This window comes from Lissotriton helveticus, chromosome 4_1 (genome assembly GCF_964261635.1).
Source record: "Lissotriton helveticus chromosome 4_1, aLisHel1.1, whole genome shotgun sequence".
NCBI classification, from domain to species: domain Eukaryota; kingdom Metazoa; phylum Chordata; class Amphibia; order Caudata; family Salamandridae; genus Lissotriton; species Lissotriton helveticus.
Window position 1 is genome coordinate 1,841,215,277 of NC_136063.1, and position 19,232 is coordinate 1,841,234,508.

A 19,232-nucleotide genomic window follows, 5' to 3' on the forward strand; every position below is an offset into this window, starting at 1 on the left:
CCCCGCTTGAGAACCAGCTGCAGCCCTGGTTGATGTTATCAGGCGCGTGTAATTAGTGTACTGATCCACCGCCTGAACCCGGCTAGACCCCTGGTTGATGGTAGCAGGCGCGTGTAATTTCGTTGAATGAGAGAGTTCAGTAACAGCGCGCAGGAGAGGCTGCAGAAACGTTACTTACCAGGCCTCCAGGTGAACGCGTTTGTCACGCCCCCAGCACATGGCCACAGCAGACGATCTTCTGATTAATGTACGACCCACATGGCATGAAGGGCGGAACGTGGCACTCGCCACCAGCGTTTCTCACGCCCCCAGCGTGCTACTTGATGCGGCGCAATTGCGTTCACATGGCATGAAGGCCGGACACACGCCCCCAGCATTTCTCACGCCTCCAGCGTGCCCCTTGATGCTGCGCAGCAACGTAATTGGCACTTGTATGTACGACTCAAATGGCATGAAGGGCGGACACACGCCCCAGCGTTAGTCACGCCCCCAGCCCACACCCACAGCACACCACAGACACGCCCACAAGGGACTACTTTGCTGGCACGGTGCTTTTACCTTTTAAATGTATAGAGGAGTTGGCCTAACGGCTAAGGCGCTCGACCTCGGACCTGGGGATCTGGTTTCGAGTCTTGGTAACGACGCCAAACATCCTGTGATTCTGGACAAATCACTTAATCTCCCCGTGCCTAACAAAAATGAATGTGTGTCCTCATGTAACATAACTGGTGCTATGTAAAGCGCTCTGATACCTGATTCAGTTCGGTTCAAGTTCACGCTATATAAAACTCTGCAAAAAAAAAAGTATATGGTGGCCGTCTGCATAGCCTATGTCCTTCTGCTGCAACTGCCCTTTCCAACGCTGTATTGGGTTTTGTGATTGGTGCTCTGGTTACTGAGATTACCTGCCTCAAAGGTTTGGGCTCTCTCTTTATATTATTAGTATGGATAGAATATTTTGCTCTCATCTGCAGCCTGAATGGTTGAACGGATTTACACAAAATGTAGCATGAAAGAAGACCGTTAGTAAAAAAGCATGCTTATTTTGTTTCAAGTAAATACATCCCACAGTTGTGTACGATAGTGTTTAAAAAATATGCAGAGTGGGATTTAAAGGCTGAACACTTTTGCAGACTTCTGCCATTTAAACTCGAAGTCAACACTGTCAATCACATTTTTAAACTGTAACACAATGTCTTTTGCTGGATTAAGATTTTTCGGCCACCTTGAAACTCACATGTTGGGGCACTCCATATATGTAGGGACCTATTGTGAACTGTGCGTTCCAGCATTATCAGAAAGCAGAGGTCATCAAATACCTTTTTGAAACAGGACTACTAAGTTAATTTCTATTATCTAAGAAATCCACATCTAACCTAGTAAATGCCTTTCATGTTCATACTTCCCCACCTCACCTACTACACTATTTGCCTTTCCCTTTTTGTGTTATTACCCCTCAGGATCCTACCTTGCTTTACCACTAAGAGTGGATTTTGGGTAAGCCACCATTTCATGATTGGATGGCTTTCTTATATCAGGTACATTCTCTTGGTTGGATGGCTTTCCTCTGTATTCTTGTGTTTCTCCTGCCCCTTGTAGCATTTAGTTTTTACAGTCGCTTCAAACTAGCCGGGATGTGTCCTCCCACTGCTGAAGTCATGGTGATGGTGCACCGAGTTACCTGCTCAATTACCATACTCACCTGGGCCCATAAACATACACACTTTGAACAGGTAAATCCGGCTTTCTAATCAATTTGCCTATCAGTATTTTTATTTTACTTAGGACCTATACCCATTGACTTACCAATCATTGTCACCTGTATTTAAGTCCTAAGGGATCAGGGGCGTTAGAATAATAGGTAGAAAAATAACATTTCAATTACTTTCATAAAATAACCACAGACACAGGAAAGTTTCAAAACTTTATCTATGTAAATTCGTAAATGTCAATGTCCACACAGAAGTAATTAATGCCTTTTCAATTAGAAAAATAATGATTAAAACAATGATATGTTGAAATATTACGAAACTTCTTTTAGGCAATGAAACAAAGGGAAGGTGAGAAAGGGAAACAATACCATGACATACCCACACAGATTTATTTTTACCTAGAATGGTGTGAAGACCAACCCTGGCCACGGGCTGAGATAAAGGACAGGACTCCCGATAGTTCAGGTGCCAACAGGATAGACAGGTGAAGACCAGAACCAAGGCAGATGCAGACCAATATGGTTCAGGACAGGATAGATGCAGGTCAGGACAGGTACCCTCAGCTAAAGTGCAACGCCAGCGTCACACCTCTCTCTGCGGCTAACAATCGGACCCCGATTGGGATATCGATTCTTCTCCCTCCGAACCCTGATTGGGTTATCGATTCTTCTGACAGAGTGCTCCGCCAGCACCTCTGCTCTTGATTGCCTTTTGAGTGCGTTGGGTCGGTGACAGGTCAGCTATTCGGACAAGTCGGACAATCTAACTAGCTAAGCCTACCTTAGTTATACCGTTTTCCAGGGCAATGTACCTCTCCCCAATGTTGCGAATTTGTGTGTTCCCTCAATTTGATTGGTCAAAAAGTGAGGAGAGGTCATCACACCATACCAGTATGAGATCATTTCATTCATTAATACAAATTTTCTCTCCCGCCCTTAATTTTATTTTTCCCATGCACTTTTATTCCACCCAACATTATTGTAGCAAAAATATGCAATTTTATAATATTTATAATTTTCTTCTTCCTCTGGAGAGTTCATAAGTGAACTTACCAGGCTCATCGCGGGCAAGACTGTCGTTGGCAGGGTTTCAATGCCATGGCTTGTGGACCCTGGAGAATTCAGCACATGCGGAATGAGGGTTTCAATATGGAGTTCTGCAATGACACATCAGGCCCAAATACAAGCTAGTAGCAAAGTTAAAGAGAAACAGTTTTAGAACAAAGAACAAATGAATGCACTGTTAACCACTTATCTCTACTCTAGTCCCATTACTTTGTTTTAACTACAGCGTTAATAGTTAATCAGAACAAACACGGTTTAGTTAAAGCAGCAGCAGGTGCTTTAGTATATGAAACATGAAGCAACCATTTTAACACTAGTGCGCAGCTGCAGAGATTTCCCACCGAGCGACAGATACGTCACACCACGTGAGTGTGGCAGAGACGCATGCGCAAAAGAGTTCCCGCGTTGCGGCGGCCATTTTAATGCATTTGAGTTACTGTTAGTAAAAGCACATTGGCCAGCTCCCCTAGGTACTAGAAATGTTGTGCCAATTATTAGTAAACAAAACATGTTTATTAATACATTATTCATTATTTCGAGAGGGTTGATTCCAAGCAAGTCTCTTTACGTGCAAAACCTTGCTCCATCAATGGAATAATTTTCTTTTTCCATTTCCCATTTAGCACTCCAGGGGGTGCATGCCCTCTACCTTCCTCTCACTTTCTCTGCACCCAGAACATGATCTTTAAATCACCTCTCTTCTCTAGCTTCACTCCTTTCCTTGTCGCCCCTCCCCCACTGTTTCTTTCCCACCACCCCTATCACTCTCAATGGTTCCTGTTGCTATTAAAATGACATTGCTGTAAGCTATTACAATTGTGCCAGTAGAGCCATCTTGGAAGTGTTTTTGCTGCCACACAGTGAGAAACACCATGGTGTGATATAACATAACATCCATCCTGAAAGAACAAAAATGCTATTTTGATGCTTTCAACATGGACACCAAATGTGTCAAGCCACTTTGTATCATGAAATGTCGAAACCATCTTGAATGTACCAAAAATAACGTTATTCTTTCAAAATGGATGCCACATGAAGGAAATACACTTTGAAAGTGGTTAGTTCCCACTATTGGCGTTACAAGTGCAATTTTAAGAGGATTCGGAACAGGCAAAGCAATAGCATCGTCCAAAAAGTATTTGACCAATTTGCTTTCTAATGCTTGTTTACATTATTTCCGTTTTTAAGTACAAAACCTTCAAATTACATCTGTTTTAAGAAATTGTTTGAATTTTTAGTGTCTTTTTTAAAGTTTTTTTTATCATCTTCTGTACCTCGAACTCTGTTTTTCCATTCCATTTAGCAAATTGTGTTATTCACATAATGGAGTTCCTCACAAATATCGTTTGACTTTTTCTATTTTTTATAAACCAAATCTACAGTGCTTAAGGCCTCCCATGAGAAGACTTCAGATCAACAGTTCAAGCCATAGCCCTCCATTACCTATATGAATGCAACACCTGCCCAACAGCTTTCCAGAAGCCACCCTTGCTCCCCTGAAAGGCATCTTTCATACAGCTGCACAGTTCGACAAGGAACTGAAGAAATCCCACCGCCTTACCCTCTCACGAAGAGATCTGCACTGGCTCCCCTCTAAGCTCAGATCATCTCTAAGATCAGCTTCATCACTTGCACCAAGACCCTATGCCTACCCAGTAAAGTAAATAATAATATCTGGAGGGCAACACCAGACGAGGAGCTCTGATATCTTCAGATTAGCAACTAAACACTGCAGGAAGGAAAATAAGCCTTCACAGCCTACAACCCAAGGAACTGGAACAACACCCAGCTGCAATATCAGAACAGCAACAACTCTGTAACAATTCAGGAAGAAACTGAAATCTCACCTCTTCAAGGAGTGCTATGTCAGATAAGCTGATTTCTCCCTTTCCACGAGCTCTATCTCACCACCTCAGTCCCCTCACCTCTATTTTTGTCCACTGGTTTTGAGCCCCTGTACGGTGCTCCATTGCTATTCAGCGAGGTTCTCACTTTAGAAATGCCAAAACATAAGTACATACACCCTTGTTTAAAATAGGGAGTGCAGAAGGCATACTGGAGTCCCAAACTAGTCGTGTTCCTATGCCCATTGAAGGCTAGGTGCAGGGTGCAAATCCAAACAGCGTTGTCCCAACCAAGCTGTAACACTGGTGTCTCTCGTTTAACCGGAAGGGACCTGTGTGAAACTTCTTGTCTCATTTTTGCCGGGGATCTATCTTCATCCCCATGCAAGACAACATTTGAAATTTATTTTTTACCTTTCCATCCATTTTGAAGCACCCAGGCAATCATTTCATTAAAAAAAAATATCTTTTCAAGATTTCCATTATCATCATGCCGTTTTTGTAAGGACTTTATTAGATGCAACATTCCACGATTTTCAGGTTGATTGCAATGTTCCTCAGTGAGGGTTTGTTTTAGTGCTGTACAGGTAAAAACACAAACCAAGAACATTATATTGCAATGCCTACCCCTCTGTAAAAATATACTAACATTTCAGCAGATGGGAAGACGGCTGTAGCAGAACTTTAGACCCTACTCCGAACTTGTGAACTTGACAAAAATAGAAGGTGCAGCTACTCTTTCGTGTGAGAATTATGCTTACTCGGCTGCAAGTCAGACAATCGCGTTAGCGCGCCACGCTGAGCTGGCACATGTCACCTGTTTTCTGCCACAATCGTCTCATCTCCTCACATGCCAACGCGCTCATTACTCATGCTAAAGGCCTTTGGCAGTCTCCAAGGAGCATTTGGCAAGACCTAAAAGGTGCCCCTGTTTCTTTTTTCATGACAAAGCATGCGTGGTCTTTTTCTGCCTTTATTTTTCTGCTGGTTTAGCAAGGTAAAAGAGGTGCTAAGAAACACAGAATCATCTATGTAGCAGCCTTTCGTGCGATCTATCAATGAAGTGCTTGCCCTTTAGGGGACGGAATGCTGGGGTACTATGATGCTCGCGGTAAGTTCTGCTATAGGTTTATGATCCGGTGCAAATAAACATGAGTTTTCTTCAGATGCTATTGTCCCGCCTGTGAATAGCCTGTGCGTTGCTTAGGCGGAAACTTTTAGCAAGACTTGCATTTTCAAACTCTGCAGGACTCATTACCTGATAGCACTGCTCTTGAAATGAGTCAAAGATCTGAGCCAAATATACAGACGACCTTTGTGAACCCCCGGGAGGATCAGTCCTAATAATGTGGAAAAGCAAAGTGTTCAGCAAGCTAAGAGTTTATATGTCAAGCTCAGCAATTTAGACATTTCTGCATTCGAAATACTTAACTGTGCCTCACTACACTCCCAGAATTCCATGCAGTGTGTAGAAAAATATATTATATCCCTCTATTTAATGCTCAAAGTACTTTCTAAATGTCCTATTTGTTCCTATTAGCTCATAATTTACAGGCATGCTATGTACATCTATATCAAAGATAAACCAGTGCTATAAATAGGTACATTTCATTTGTAGATCGATAACGTAGAAGACAATGTAGGACCAGCCCACTTCAGAAGATGAATGAGGACAAAGCTTCCTCTGTAGAGACGCTCATATGTGAAGTGCGATCCATAGCCTCTGCCTGCACGTGAAAGGTAAGTAGCGAGCCTGGTCGTGTACTCACAAATATGATCTTACAAATGAGATGCAATGCTTGAAACTGAATGTCATCACATTTACTTTATACATCACAATGTGTGTGTGTGTAAGATGAAAGCTAGGATGCAGCTTACTTAATGAAGATGGGGATATTATCCACATAGCCTCCAGTGTAGGTGGGCAGAAGCAAAATAGCACACTATTCACAATCTCAAAATATATTTTCAAATAGGAATTAAGCTTACCTTTTTTTGTGTGAATTTAGAGTTCCTCTGGCTGTTATTTATTAATGTCAAGAACCCCTCCCATCTTAAATTTTTGTAAATTTCCCAAAAGTTATAAGACTGCAAACAGAAAACAAGCTTTGGCAAAGTAAGTAGGTATGGACCATGAAACCTACTGAGTTTGCCAATGTGTTTTTCTTCTAGATGGCCACTGCGAATGCATGTGCATTGTCATTTCCATTTTCTTAACTTTAAAGAAAATCTATTTACAAAAATGTCCATCTTTGATTGTATAAGAAATAAATAACAGAAAATTCATTCACAGATGGCATTCTCTATGGGGTCCATTAGGATGGCGGTTGTATGCACATCTGCGGTGCTGGGGGAAAATGTCCTTTTCCGCACTCCATCAGCAGTCCTCCTGTCCCCCATATTACAATGAGCAAAAATAGCCCATTTTCCATCCACGGCAGAGTCTCGGGATCAGCCAGAAATTTCCTTCCGCAACAGTGGCGGAGAGAGCCAATAGAATAACATCACCGTATGGAATGACGTTACGACCGCTGGACAAATCATGATGCCTCAACCAGCCCATGACAACGCAGCAGAGAAACCAGCCACCCAGAGACGGCGGAAGAACTACTGCGGAGAGCGAAACTAGAATCCCGGTCACCTCCACGCGGTCCTGACCGGTATGGATCCAGCTTTTCAAGCCCTTCCACTGCTCTACCTCATCCACTATCAGCAAATAAGACGTCGCGGCAGTCAACACCGCAGGTACGTAAAAACCCAACTCTGCATACAACCACTGCACACAACTCCTGTGCTGAAATATGGTTCCTGTCCACATCAGACACTCTGGTGGGGACAGGAACATATCCCCCAGTGTATTCATACATGTCCTGCCTGCTAGAAAGTCACACCTCCGCATCCTGGTCACCCATCAACCGCAAAATCACTGCAATGTCCTGGACAAGTCACCCCGGCGGTGAAGACGTGGAAAAGCTGCCCACAATGTAGTAGGCAGGGCCAGCGCCAGGCATGGGCATTCTGGGCAGCTTCCCAGGGCTCCAACTTCACCCTACCCACAGTATGCTTCTCACACCGATTTGGGCACATGCTGTGTGCCCCTCCTGTGCCCCCCTGCACAATGTATCCCCCAGGTGTGGCTCGACCTTGGACCCCACACATCAAAGGGCAAGGTAGATTGACTGGGAAGGTGGGGGTGAAGATGAACACCCTGCACAGAAGGTCAGGGGCTGGGCAACCCTTCTCCTTACACCTACCTTCCACTCATGTGAATCAAACTGAGTTTAATTAAGAAATGAGGACTTGCACTGCATATGAACAACCACTGAACTGTTCACACTGCTTGTGAAGTCCCTCAGCAAGATCCCACACTGACACTGTGCAACATACACATACCATAGGTCAGCAGCAATGCAGGACAATAAATGGGCTAGCCCAAAGGGAAGTGCACAGTGCTGGAAAACCATGGAGCAAGCCACATAGCATGTGTACATCACATGCAAGAGGAGGAACATATCACACTACTCTTAGGCCCTCAAATCAGACATGGGTGGCACAGTTAATGAAAATAAACCACAGTGACATCTGTGCAACAACTCAGGGATACATCAACGCAAGCTAAGCGTAGGCACAGGAGTGACAGGAAGTGTCAGAAGTCATACAGTGACCAGCCAAACATCTGTGTCAACTTACTTGACGTGTATGCCACCAGCACAACACACATGGCTCATTGTCACACTCCCTGACTGTCAAACCCAAGTAGGACCTTCACACATACCCCTCATCCACCCATCATGGACCAGCAACACTCAACACTTGTGAGAAACACACATACAGGTGTCAGACTCACACTCAGGGATGTCTGAACCAATGCTGACCCAAAAACAATAGCCAAACACAAATTTCACAAACAACATCCACAGAAGTCCAACAAGCCCATCCATGTGCAGCCAAACAGTGGAAAGGCAATGTGACCCTAGAAAGAACAGGAATATACAACATTGCCACTCTGGACCAATGCACACATACCACATCCCAAAACAAACAAGAATTGCATCATCAAAAGCCAACCATGAACACTTTCTAGGACGAAGGGGACAAATCAGCTAACACAGACATAGACACCACACCAGTCATCAAGTGAACATGGTGTCACAGTGTACAACAAGCATGCACATGTACAATCCTGACAAGTGACAGGTCAAAAATAGGAGGAAAAACCACTATTGTGCACTCAAAACAAGCTCATGAAAAAGGATCCCTCTTTCTGCATACACACCACCTATGCAACATACATCTGAATGCATCACAATGCATAAACTACTCACACAAAATGTCATTCAAATAGAACATCACACAGACATTACACCTGTCAGTAGAAAGAACCAACACAGGCCAAACACTGAATCCATCCACAACAAAAACACAACAAATGCACATATCAATCAATCACAGAGCAAACTCAGCTGGACATCAGGGTGATGCACACCAGGCAAGTACAAAGCAAAATACACTGACAGCACTGCATGCACACCAAGCAGTGTGTTCACACCAACCAAACCAGTAGCACACATATCTGAGTGCCCCACCATGAACTCCCACAACACAAATAATCACAGCACACAAATAACATCACACTCAGGAAGGGTAGCTGGTCCTCAGCAAACACACACACAGCTTAGCCATCAACCACAGATTCACAACTCAGGGAAACCCAGATGCAAACAACATGACTTGAGGACGGTACTGCTCAAACATGAGCACATGAGCAACCAGGACCTCAAACTATTAGAAGAAAATAACATATAACTAATTGTGAAACTATCCTGAGTGGTACATTGGCCTTTTACACAGATCATCCTCTCACAGTATAAAGTCACACTATGAAGTGGTGGGGAGGCTCACACAATGTCAAGCAGTGGGGTGGAAGACATGCGATTGAAGTGGTGTGTACATCAGTAGTGGACAGGTGAGGAGTGTACAGTCCACAAACACGTAGAGGAGTAACTCACAATGTGTAGGGATAAAAAACACCTATAGGGACCGGTATGCCTCCTCATAACACATACCATACTGGAGCCACAAATGTGTCAAGTGACAGCAGTGCATGAGAAAACTCACAAATAATGTCAGTCTGGCTGGGCAGTTCAGCACAGTAAGCACAACCTTAACCCCTTTGCTGCTAGGCCTTTCCCCCTCCTGTGCTAAGCCTTTTTTTGGCGATTTGGAGTAGTGCGCTTAGGCCCCTGTAACTTTTTGACCACATAAGGTATCCACGCCAAATTTGCGTCCTTTTCTTCCAACATGATGTGGATTCTAATGGTGCTCAGGGTTTGTGGATTCCCTTGGAGGGGTCCCAGAAATTAAGCAAAATACAGTAAAATGTTGTTTTTTTCAGTAAAATGGGAAAAATGGGCTGCAAATGAAAGCCTCTGGGTTTTTCCCTGCAAATGTTATCAAAAAAGGGTTTGTGGGGCTGAAATCTCAATTTTCTCAGCTTTTAGGGAATGACAGTCTTTTATCAGAGAACCAACATTTTTCACACAGTTTTGGCATTTTTCTGGGACATAGCATAATTTTGCTATTTGTAGAGCCTTCAACCTCCTATAATGGATCCTGGAAAGCTATACATTTTCGAAAAGTAGACAAAATTCTGAATTCAGAAAGGGGTAATTTGTCTAAATCCATGAAGGTTTCTTTATAGAAACTAATAGTTAAATATTGGAATAATTGAAAATTAGTTGAAATAAACAGCCTTTTGTCTCAACGTTTTCACCTGTAACTTCTTGTAATTTCGACAGCTCTTTGAAAGCAATATACCATTACATCCGTTCGACCTTCCTGGTTGTGGGGATATATAGGACCTGTAGTTTCACAAAGAACCCGATGAACCCAGAGCCAAAAACTGAGCAGCAACTTGCAATGGTATTTTATTATTTACCGGGTATAGAGCACTTATTCTTGGAAAATGTATACATGGAAAAATCGATATGAAAAACACCTATGTATTTCTGAATTGGGTACAAATGATAGAGTTTAGAAACAGTATATATTTGCACATTTTCAAAATTGGGAATACTCATACTAGCATGAGAATTATTGGTCATTTTTCAAACGATTTTTTTTTTTACACAATGTGTTTCATTGGGAAGGGAGAAATGCATGAAAACTCAATAGGTAATAACAGTTGATCTACAAGTCTGAATTACCCTAAGTATCCCGATAAAAACGGTACCTCACTTGTGTAGGTCGGCCTTGTGCCTGTGACAGGAAACGGCGCAAAATGCAACGTAATCACATCTCAATTTTGCAGTTAAAAATTTACCCTTTTTATGGCAAAGTGCCTAGCTGTAATTTTTGCACCCTAGCCCTGCTGGCACCTAGGGAAACCTATACATTTTTGAAAACTAGACACCCAGGGGAATTCAGGATGGGGTAAATCGACTGCCTTCCACCAGGTTATGTTACCCAGAATCCCTGGCAAACCTAAAAAATTGGAAACAAAATGCATTTTCCTCACATTTCTGTGGTGGAAAGTTCTGGAATCTGTGTGGATCAACAAATTTCCACCCACCCTCGTTCCCCAAAGTCTTATGAGAAAAATTGTACCTCACTTACCTGGGTCTGCCTAGTGCCTGCGACAGGAAACGGCGCAAAACGCAACGTGGTCGCACCTCAATTTCGCAGTCAAAACTGGCCCTTTTTTGGCAAAGTGCCTACCTGTAGTTTTTTAACCCTAGCTCTGCCGGCACCTAGGGAAACCTAGCAAACCTATACATTTTTGAAAACTAGACACACAGGGAAATTCATGATGGTGTGACTCGACTGCCTCCGACCAGGTTCTGTTACCCAGAATCCCTTGCAAAGCTAAAAAATTGACAAAAAAATGCATTTTCCTCACATTTCTGTGGTGTAAAGTTCTGAAATTTGCGTGGATCAACAAATTTCTACCCACCCAGCTTTTCCCCAGGTCTCCCGAGAAAAATGGTACCTCACTTGCCTGGGTCTGCCTAGTGCCTGCGACAGGAAACAGCGCAAAACGCAACGTGGTCGCACCTCAATTTCGCAGTGAAAACGGGCCCTTTTTTGGCAAAGTGCCTACCTTTCAATTTTGAACCCTAGCTCTGCCGGCACCTAGGAAAACTAGCAAACCTATACATATTTGAAAACTAGACACCCAGGGGAATTCAAGATGGGGTGACTCGACTGCCTTCTACCAGGTTCTGTTACCCAGAATCCCTTGCAAAGCTAAAAACTGACAAAAAAGACCAAATTTTCCTCACATTTCTGTGGTGGAAAGTTCTGGAATCTGCGTGGATCAACAGATTTCCACCCACCCCACGTTCCCCCAGGTCTCTCAAGAAAAATGGTACCTCACTTGCCTGGGTCTGCCTAGTGCCTGCGTCAGGAAGCGGCGCAAAACGCAACGTGGTCGCACCTCAATTTCGCAGTCAAAATTGGCCCTTTTATGGCAAAGTGCCTACCTGTTGTTTTTGAACCCTAGCTCTGCCGGCACCTAGGGAAACCTAGCAAACCTATACATTTGTGAAAACTAGACACCCAGGGAAATTCATGATGGGGTGACTCGACTGCCTCCCACCAGGTTCTGTTACCTAGAATCCCTTGCAAACTAAAAAATGGACAAAAAAAACACATTTTCCTCACATTTCTGTGGTGGAAAGTTCTGGAATCTGCGTGGATCAACAAATTTTCACCCACCCCGCGTTCCCCTAGGTCTCCCGAGAAAAATGGTACCTCACTTGCCTGGGTCTGGCTAGTGCCTGCGACAGGAAACAGCGCAAAACGCAACGTGGTCGCACCTCCATTTCGCAGTGAAAACTGGCCCTTTTTTGGCAAAGTGTCTACCTTTCATTTTTTAATCCTAGCTCTGCCGGCACCTAGGAAACCTAGCAAACCTATACATTTTTGAAAACTAGACACCCAGGGGAATTCAGGATGGGGTAACTCAACTGCCTCCCACCAGGTTACCAGAATCCCTTGCAAAGCTAAAAAATTGACAAAAAAAACGCATTTTCCTCACATTTCTGTGGTGGAAAGTTTTGGAATCTGCGTGGATCAACAAATTTCTACCCACCCAGCATTCCCCCAGGTCTCCCGATAAAAATGGTACTTCACTTGCGTGGGTAGGCATAGTGGCTGCAACAGGAAAAGGCCCAAATCGTACAGTGGAGACTTAAAAATAACCTATAGCAAAACCACCTTATTTTTTGGGGGGGTGCACCTGAGTTTTTGGCCTGGGGCTCGGGGGAAAACTTGGGAAACTACCAAACCCAAACAGTTCTGAAAACTAGACAACCGGGTGAATCCAGGGAGGTATGTCATGCGTTGGTCCCCCTTTGTATTCCTACCCAGAATTCCCTGCAAACCTTAAAATTAGGTAAAAAAAACACTTTTCAATACATTTTTGCGTGGGATCTCCGTGCCGGCAAAAATGTCCTACCACCCAGCGTTCCCCTTGTTCTCCCGAGTAAAATGATACCTCACTTGAGTGGGTGGGCCAAAGCAGAACAGGCCATAAATGTATTTTTAAGAAATTGGAGCGTTCGGGATTGACAGATAAAGCACAGAGAATTCTACTGTTTTGGGGTCATCCTAGTCACAGGCCTTTGGAATAAGCAATGAACAAAATTCACCTCCATCAAAAATAACTACACAGTGCAAAGCAATACCACTCACTTGCCAGAAGCAACTAAACTCACCACCACGTAGTCTGCACTGACACAGTATGGATCAACAATATACCACTAAAAAAGAAAGAGAAAAAAAATAGACATAAGACAATGCAAAACACATCACAAAAATGTTCATGCTCAAAACACTAACTAAATGCCACTAAGACACCACTTACAAAAAAAAATATAAAACATTGCAATATTACTCATTTGGAGTACATACGACAAAAATAATTTTCTTACCTACAAAAATGTAAATACACAAAACTGCAGAACAACCACTGTCGAAACCGCAAACAGGAATCAAAAGCTTTAGACTAGATTTAAAAAGAAGAAAAAAAAAACATTAGAATCACATACACAAAAAATACACTAGTCCAACATGCCAAGTTAAGGGGTAGGTGGGCCTAACAGTATAACATCAATAGGGGAGCAACCCTTGCCCTTGAGGCCACCCCCAACAAGACAAAAATTTAAACAAATGCTGGTGTCTACTGGCTTCTGCCCCCCTTGGGAACAGATGGGACTGCTACTCTGCCACTCAAAGAGGGCAGAAAAGGCAACAATCATCCTCCCATAAAGGAAGGGGAATGACCCATGACCATGGGGCGGATCACCAAAATAAAAATGAACCCTGGTGCCCTAGAGGCCCTACAAAAAAAACCAGCAGAACTGCCCTACCAGTAAGCATGGGCGGATATAGCGGATCTCGCGTACGCGAAATTGCGGATTTTGGATTCGCAATCCGTGAAGATACGCGAACTGTAGCGGATTTGCGGATTTTCCCGTTTTTTGTGTTGGCGCGCGTTCGCGCCGATTTTGGGACAAGTTCGCAATTGCGAACTTACTTTTCGGCTCGCAACGGCCGCGACTATGTTGTTTCTACGTCTGGTTTATCATCACAGGTTCACAGCACCCTCTGTTTCACCACTGCCACCCTCTGGGACACCCATGCCACCCTCTGGTACATCCTCACTGCCACCCATTAGGTTTATTTATCACTGTAGATTATCGTGGTTGAAAAAAGCAAGCACACCTGCCCTTCTTCAACTGCCATCAATTAATTTGTGGGTCATTAATGTGTCAGTAATTTTGAAAGTTCCAGTCTGGCTGGCACCTGCTTCCTTCCTTATCTGTAATTTGCTTTTTGTTGCAGTGAAATTTTTTTTCACAGGACCTTTATGGTCTACTTGTAGCTATTCTATGAGCCTGCTGTTTGGGTCATAGCAGGGTCATAGAATAGTTGCAAACTCTGGAGGGGCCCCTCAGGAAGCACTACCTTGAATGTTACTAATGTTAAGTTTAAACTTTTGCACCTGCTCATTGCTTTCAGTTTAGCTAAAATCGTTTTTTCTGCAATTTCGCGCGTTTTTTGGGGCGCGAATCCGTGCGAGATCGATTTCGGAAGCCGCGAATGCGTGCGAATACAAAATTGTTTTTTTTGCGACGTGTATGTTCGCGTGATCTTGCGCGTGTTCGCGAGGCGCTTCTAGCTATACGTTTGCCAAGTTACCCTATCGGTCGTACACGGGCGCGGCCATCTTGTTTGCGTGACGTAATTCCGTTTCCGGCCGCTATGTGTAATCTCACAAAGTGTGCTGCTCGCTAGTACAATTTCGCGCGTGCTCGCGAGGAAAATCTCGCGCAAACTTACCCACGCGGTCGTGAACGGGCGCGGCCATCTTGTTTCTCATTCATTGCTATGGTTCTGGGCATGCTTTCTCTATCCTCTCTCAATCTCTGCCATCCTTTGCTTGTTTGAAGTTTATTTGATCTAATTTTACTTATTATCTATCCCTCTATTTTTCTAGCTCTATATTTTTGTGTTTTCTGCTGCTTTTAGTTACTTTTAAACTACTTTTTTAAACTCTTTTCTTTTCTTCTTCACTATTCTATTTCTTGTTTATCATTTAACTGTATTTCTGCCCAGACCATGGTAAAGGGAGCCGGGAAGCACCCTGAGAAGGGGAAGGGTCCCGCACCCCGTGCCCGGCTCCCGTGCGGGCGTTTGAGGGGGGAGCAAGTGGTCCCGCGGGAGATCTTCAGCGCGGAGGAAGTGGCGGCACTCATCTTCCACGTCCAGCGCCGCCTCCCCAAGACGATCCTGGGAGGCGGCAAGATCGCGACTGGCTATGGCATCCGGGAGCGCCGCAAGCGGTGGGAGAAGGTGTGCCGGGCCATGTATAAGCTCTCTGGGGTCCGGCGCACATATAACTAGGCCACCCACCGCTGGACCGATGTCATGGACCGGGAACGGGACTTGCTGGACGCGCTCGGCGTAGAGGTCCCCGGGCTTGGTGAGTAGTAGTAGCTATTCATTTACTACTCTGTTTTATCCGGCTCTGTTATTTGCAAATCTTTGTTCTTTACCAAGAGCAATAATGCTGCCGATTACATTGAGGTAAATTATATTTCAAAATCTTCTATGCATTTCAGGTGCACTGCTCTCCTTCTCAGTAGCCTTGCTTGCTACTATGCTTCTTTGTTTTGTATGTTGTGTTCAGAAGCATTTCATTGGCCTGAGAAATTATGTATGAGTGTAGTGTAAAGATAAGAACTGCGTAATGCTAGACACTAAGGGTCATATTTTCAATTACCGGCGCATCCCTGCAAAGTAGCAGGGATGCGGCAGTAATTGTGTGCCATGCCACCACCACCCATTGGCCCAAAACGTCACAGAAGCCTTACGCATCTGTGCCGTGAAGGCAGCGCATTGCTGGAGTTGCGTGCCAACGATGGCGCAGCTCCAGCAATGCTCTGGGGTACCCTATCTCCCCAATGCTGCATCAAGCCGTACGTCGGCTTCAAGCGCGCAGGGTTTGAGTCATGCATCATTGTCCTAAAAGTGACTGATTGACATCTTGTAGATTTCCCTCAGCCACTTTTAGGATTCGTTCCTGCGCAGGTACGCCCTCCCTTGCGCCGGAACGCCCCCTGATGGCGCAGGGCTTTACAACGTGATGCATCGCCCATATGCCCATATGTGTTTTTTTTAATATATACGCCGCACCAACACCATGGCGAGTCTTTTGTTCTGCCGCTGCGTCACAAAAGGCACGCAACAATGGAGGAAAATGAGCCGCAAGGGACTTCTAAATCAGCCCCAATAGACTGAAGTCCAGTCCTTCCTTTAGACACATGGCTATAAGAAGAAATAGTGGCGGTGGTGGGTGGATTGATAGTTTGAGTATTCACTGATCTGCAAGCAGGATGGACTTTGTCTGTCACTTCGCGTGCTGCGGACTGCTGCCTGCAGTGCCAGGCCTAGGCAAACCTCTTTAGTAGTCTGTTTATTGAGTTACATAGGAACTTTCTAAGTCAACGTTCCGCAAATCAGGCAATACGAATAACGTAGTATACCACATGAGATAGATCCAGTGGAATAGTTGTCTATCTATTTGCTATTTCTCCAAAATATTTTGTTATTGTTCTTTTGAAATGTTTGATTTGGTTGAAAAATCTCATCCATGTTTTCTGGTTTTTCTTTCTTTCATGTTGTACATCAGCTCCCCCCAAGGGCAAGAGGACACAGGAGGAGGGTGCTGAGGATGCAGGCCAGGATCGGGCATGCGAGGGCTCCTTTGCTGGCCCCAGTAAGTTTACATTTTAATAAAGAGTACCTATTTTTTCCTAGCGTTCCTCATTCGATTTTTTCTAAATCGTCTTTGATCTTCTTGTAGACTGGATATAAATTCTTATCCTGCCTCGAATATGACTCCCTGTGGTATTACTAGACTATTCTTATTAGTCTGTCTGTGTAGCTAACTAAGATTGGACATTTGGCAATTCCATTGGACTCCCATTCTATTCAGCAATAGCTCTATGCACTGTCTCCTTACTGACTAGATAGTGTAGCAGAGTCATTCAGCTCCCGAAGTCACCGATTATTGATCCCCAATGATCTCTAGATTATCGTACGCAGGACAAGAGAGTACGGAGTCACAGCACAGTCAAGAAGTGTCAGAGGCACTCATGCTTGCAAAAATTCCAAAACCTTTAGCTCATCCACTCTAGTCTGGAGGAACAAAAACCACAGAGTCTATTTAAGTTTAAAAGCTTTATTAAAAGTAAACACATTTATTAAAATCTACTTTGTCATAAATCTATTTAACTGAAAACGGAAAAGTGGTTAGTGCTGACGATTAATTGGACACATTTCTTGTGGTCGAGCCGAGCTCTCACCTGGTTTGAACTTGATCCTGGTCGTGTTCTTAGGAGTCAAGCTTCTGTCTGTTAGGAGAAAAAGTGGTGCGTGTTAAAAATCAAAAGCAAGCATTCATCAGTTGTGCATAAAAGTGCAGCAAGACAACAGCCTTCCCTGGAAAATGGGACATTTTTACTTTGGAGTAGACAGTCACAAATTATTATATTGTATTCAGTTTTTTTAACATTTCTCCTAGACCAAATATTATATAGTAGTGAGTGGTGTATTCTAACATTCTTAAATGTACTTTGTAGGTGTAACATCTGGTGACGGGGCCAGCGCGGAGGTGGCTGTGTTGGGCGAGGACTCGGCGGACTCTGGGGAGGAGGCGGGGCAAGAGCCGGCGGACGGTCCTGTGGGGGTTCAAACGGTGGTGGCGGAAACAGGTAAGCTATATATTCCTTACTTATTGAGATTGAAGACTGCATAGTGTGCTTTCTGCACGGGTGTATTACAAATCAACCAGGTAGTAGCCTCCTCGAAATGTACTTCGACTTAGCTGTGAAGTTTTTGGTGAGAAGAATCCCAATAAGTTCTTAGACGAACGTGATGGATGGGATGAACGAAAAGCGAAAGAAGGGTGTAAGTAAGTGGGACGCGAACTTGTATGATGGCTGGCAAAGAAGAACGATATGTGTTTGCTTGGCCCCCGAGGTGGCTGGGAAGGAAAGAATATGGTATGGTGCATGGCTGGGTCAATGATGAAGCAAGGATGGGTGGGAGGACAGCAGCCTGGGTGGGTGAAACAGAAACTGTATGTGTGCGTATACTTTGACTGAATGGATGCCTGGAGCATGGTATTCTCTGACTCTTAGATAGCACATGTGTATCTAGAGAGAGTAGATGGTCGCCAGATGAAGTAAGTGTTACCTTGAAGAGCATGTACCACCGCACCCGCACGTCCGTTCCAGTGCAGGGAAGGCAAGGAAAAGAAATTGTAAATGTGTCCAATACTACCATGAATAGTAGCAGTACTTTGTATTGCGTCTGCAATCACAGCATATATCTGGTTATTACGGTGGACACTCCGTACCTCTCTTAATAACTTTAGTTTACTTGTAGTACGTCATTCATGTGTGGGTGTATCACTGTTCACTCAATATTAAGCAAAGCACCTAAAGTCATCCCATATGTCATCAAATACGTCCCATGTGAAGTGATAGATAATCAAATTAGTTAGCTTCTTCATTTTCCTTTTCTAGTACTCATTTGCACTGTAGGGTGAAAGGTAAATTAATTAAGCAGTAGCCCTTGTAACAGAGTATTCTCAGTGCCACCCGTAATAGAAAAGTAATAGCTTCACCACCTGCATGTACTGGACCGGTACAGTAACGCAAGTCTGTCTCACTCATCATGGTGTGCAACTTTTTTTCTCGGGTGCAAGTTCACTGTGCTGTCCATGTCATTCTGCCGGCTTGCATAAGATAACGTACCAATTTCCCTAAACAAGAGAGAAGAAGAAGAATAAGACTGGTGTACTGTCATAGTCGACTGTAATGGAAGTCCATAGTGGTCATAGAATTTGTTCTTTAAACTACCACTAATGTTAGAGCAAGGATGCAGAAGTGGGAGGTTACATAGATACTGTCCTCAATAGTTATGTACTGTGCTTTCAATTTGCTACTTGTCCTGTGACCCAACTTTCGGCTCAATCACTTTGTGTTATTAATGCTAAGGAGCATTGGTTACAGACTATGTCTTTCTTTCTTCATATAGTT

General features: G+C 43.9%; 1 long non-coding RNA gene across 2 annotated transcripts in view; it reads left to right on the forward strand.

Annotated features, from left to right (window-relative positions):
• The window catches only part of LOC144827702 (uncharacterized), a 397,821-nt gene that overhangs the window by 62,678 nt on the left and 315,911 nt on the right, over nt 1-19,232 (forward strand). For both annotated transcript variants that reach the window (XR_013610316.1, XR_013610315.1), the window contains exon 3: nt 6,239-6,360. This is a non-coding gene — a long non-coding RNA (uncharacterized LOC144827702). The remainder of the gene's footprint in view (nt 1-6,238; nt 6,361-19,232) is intronic.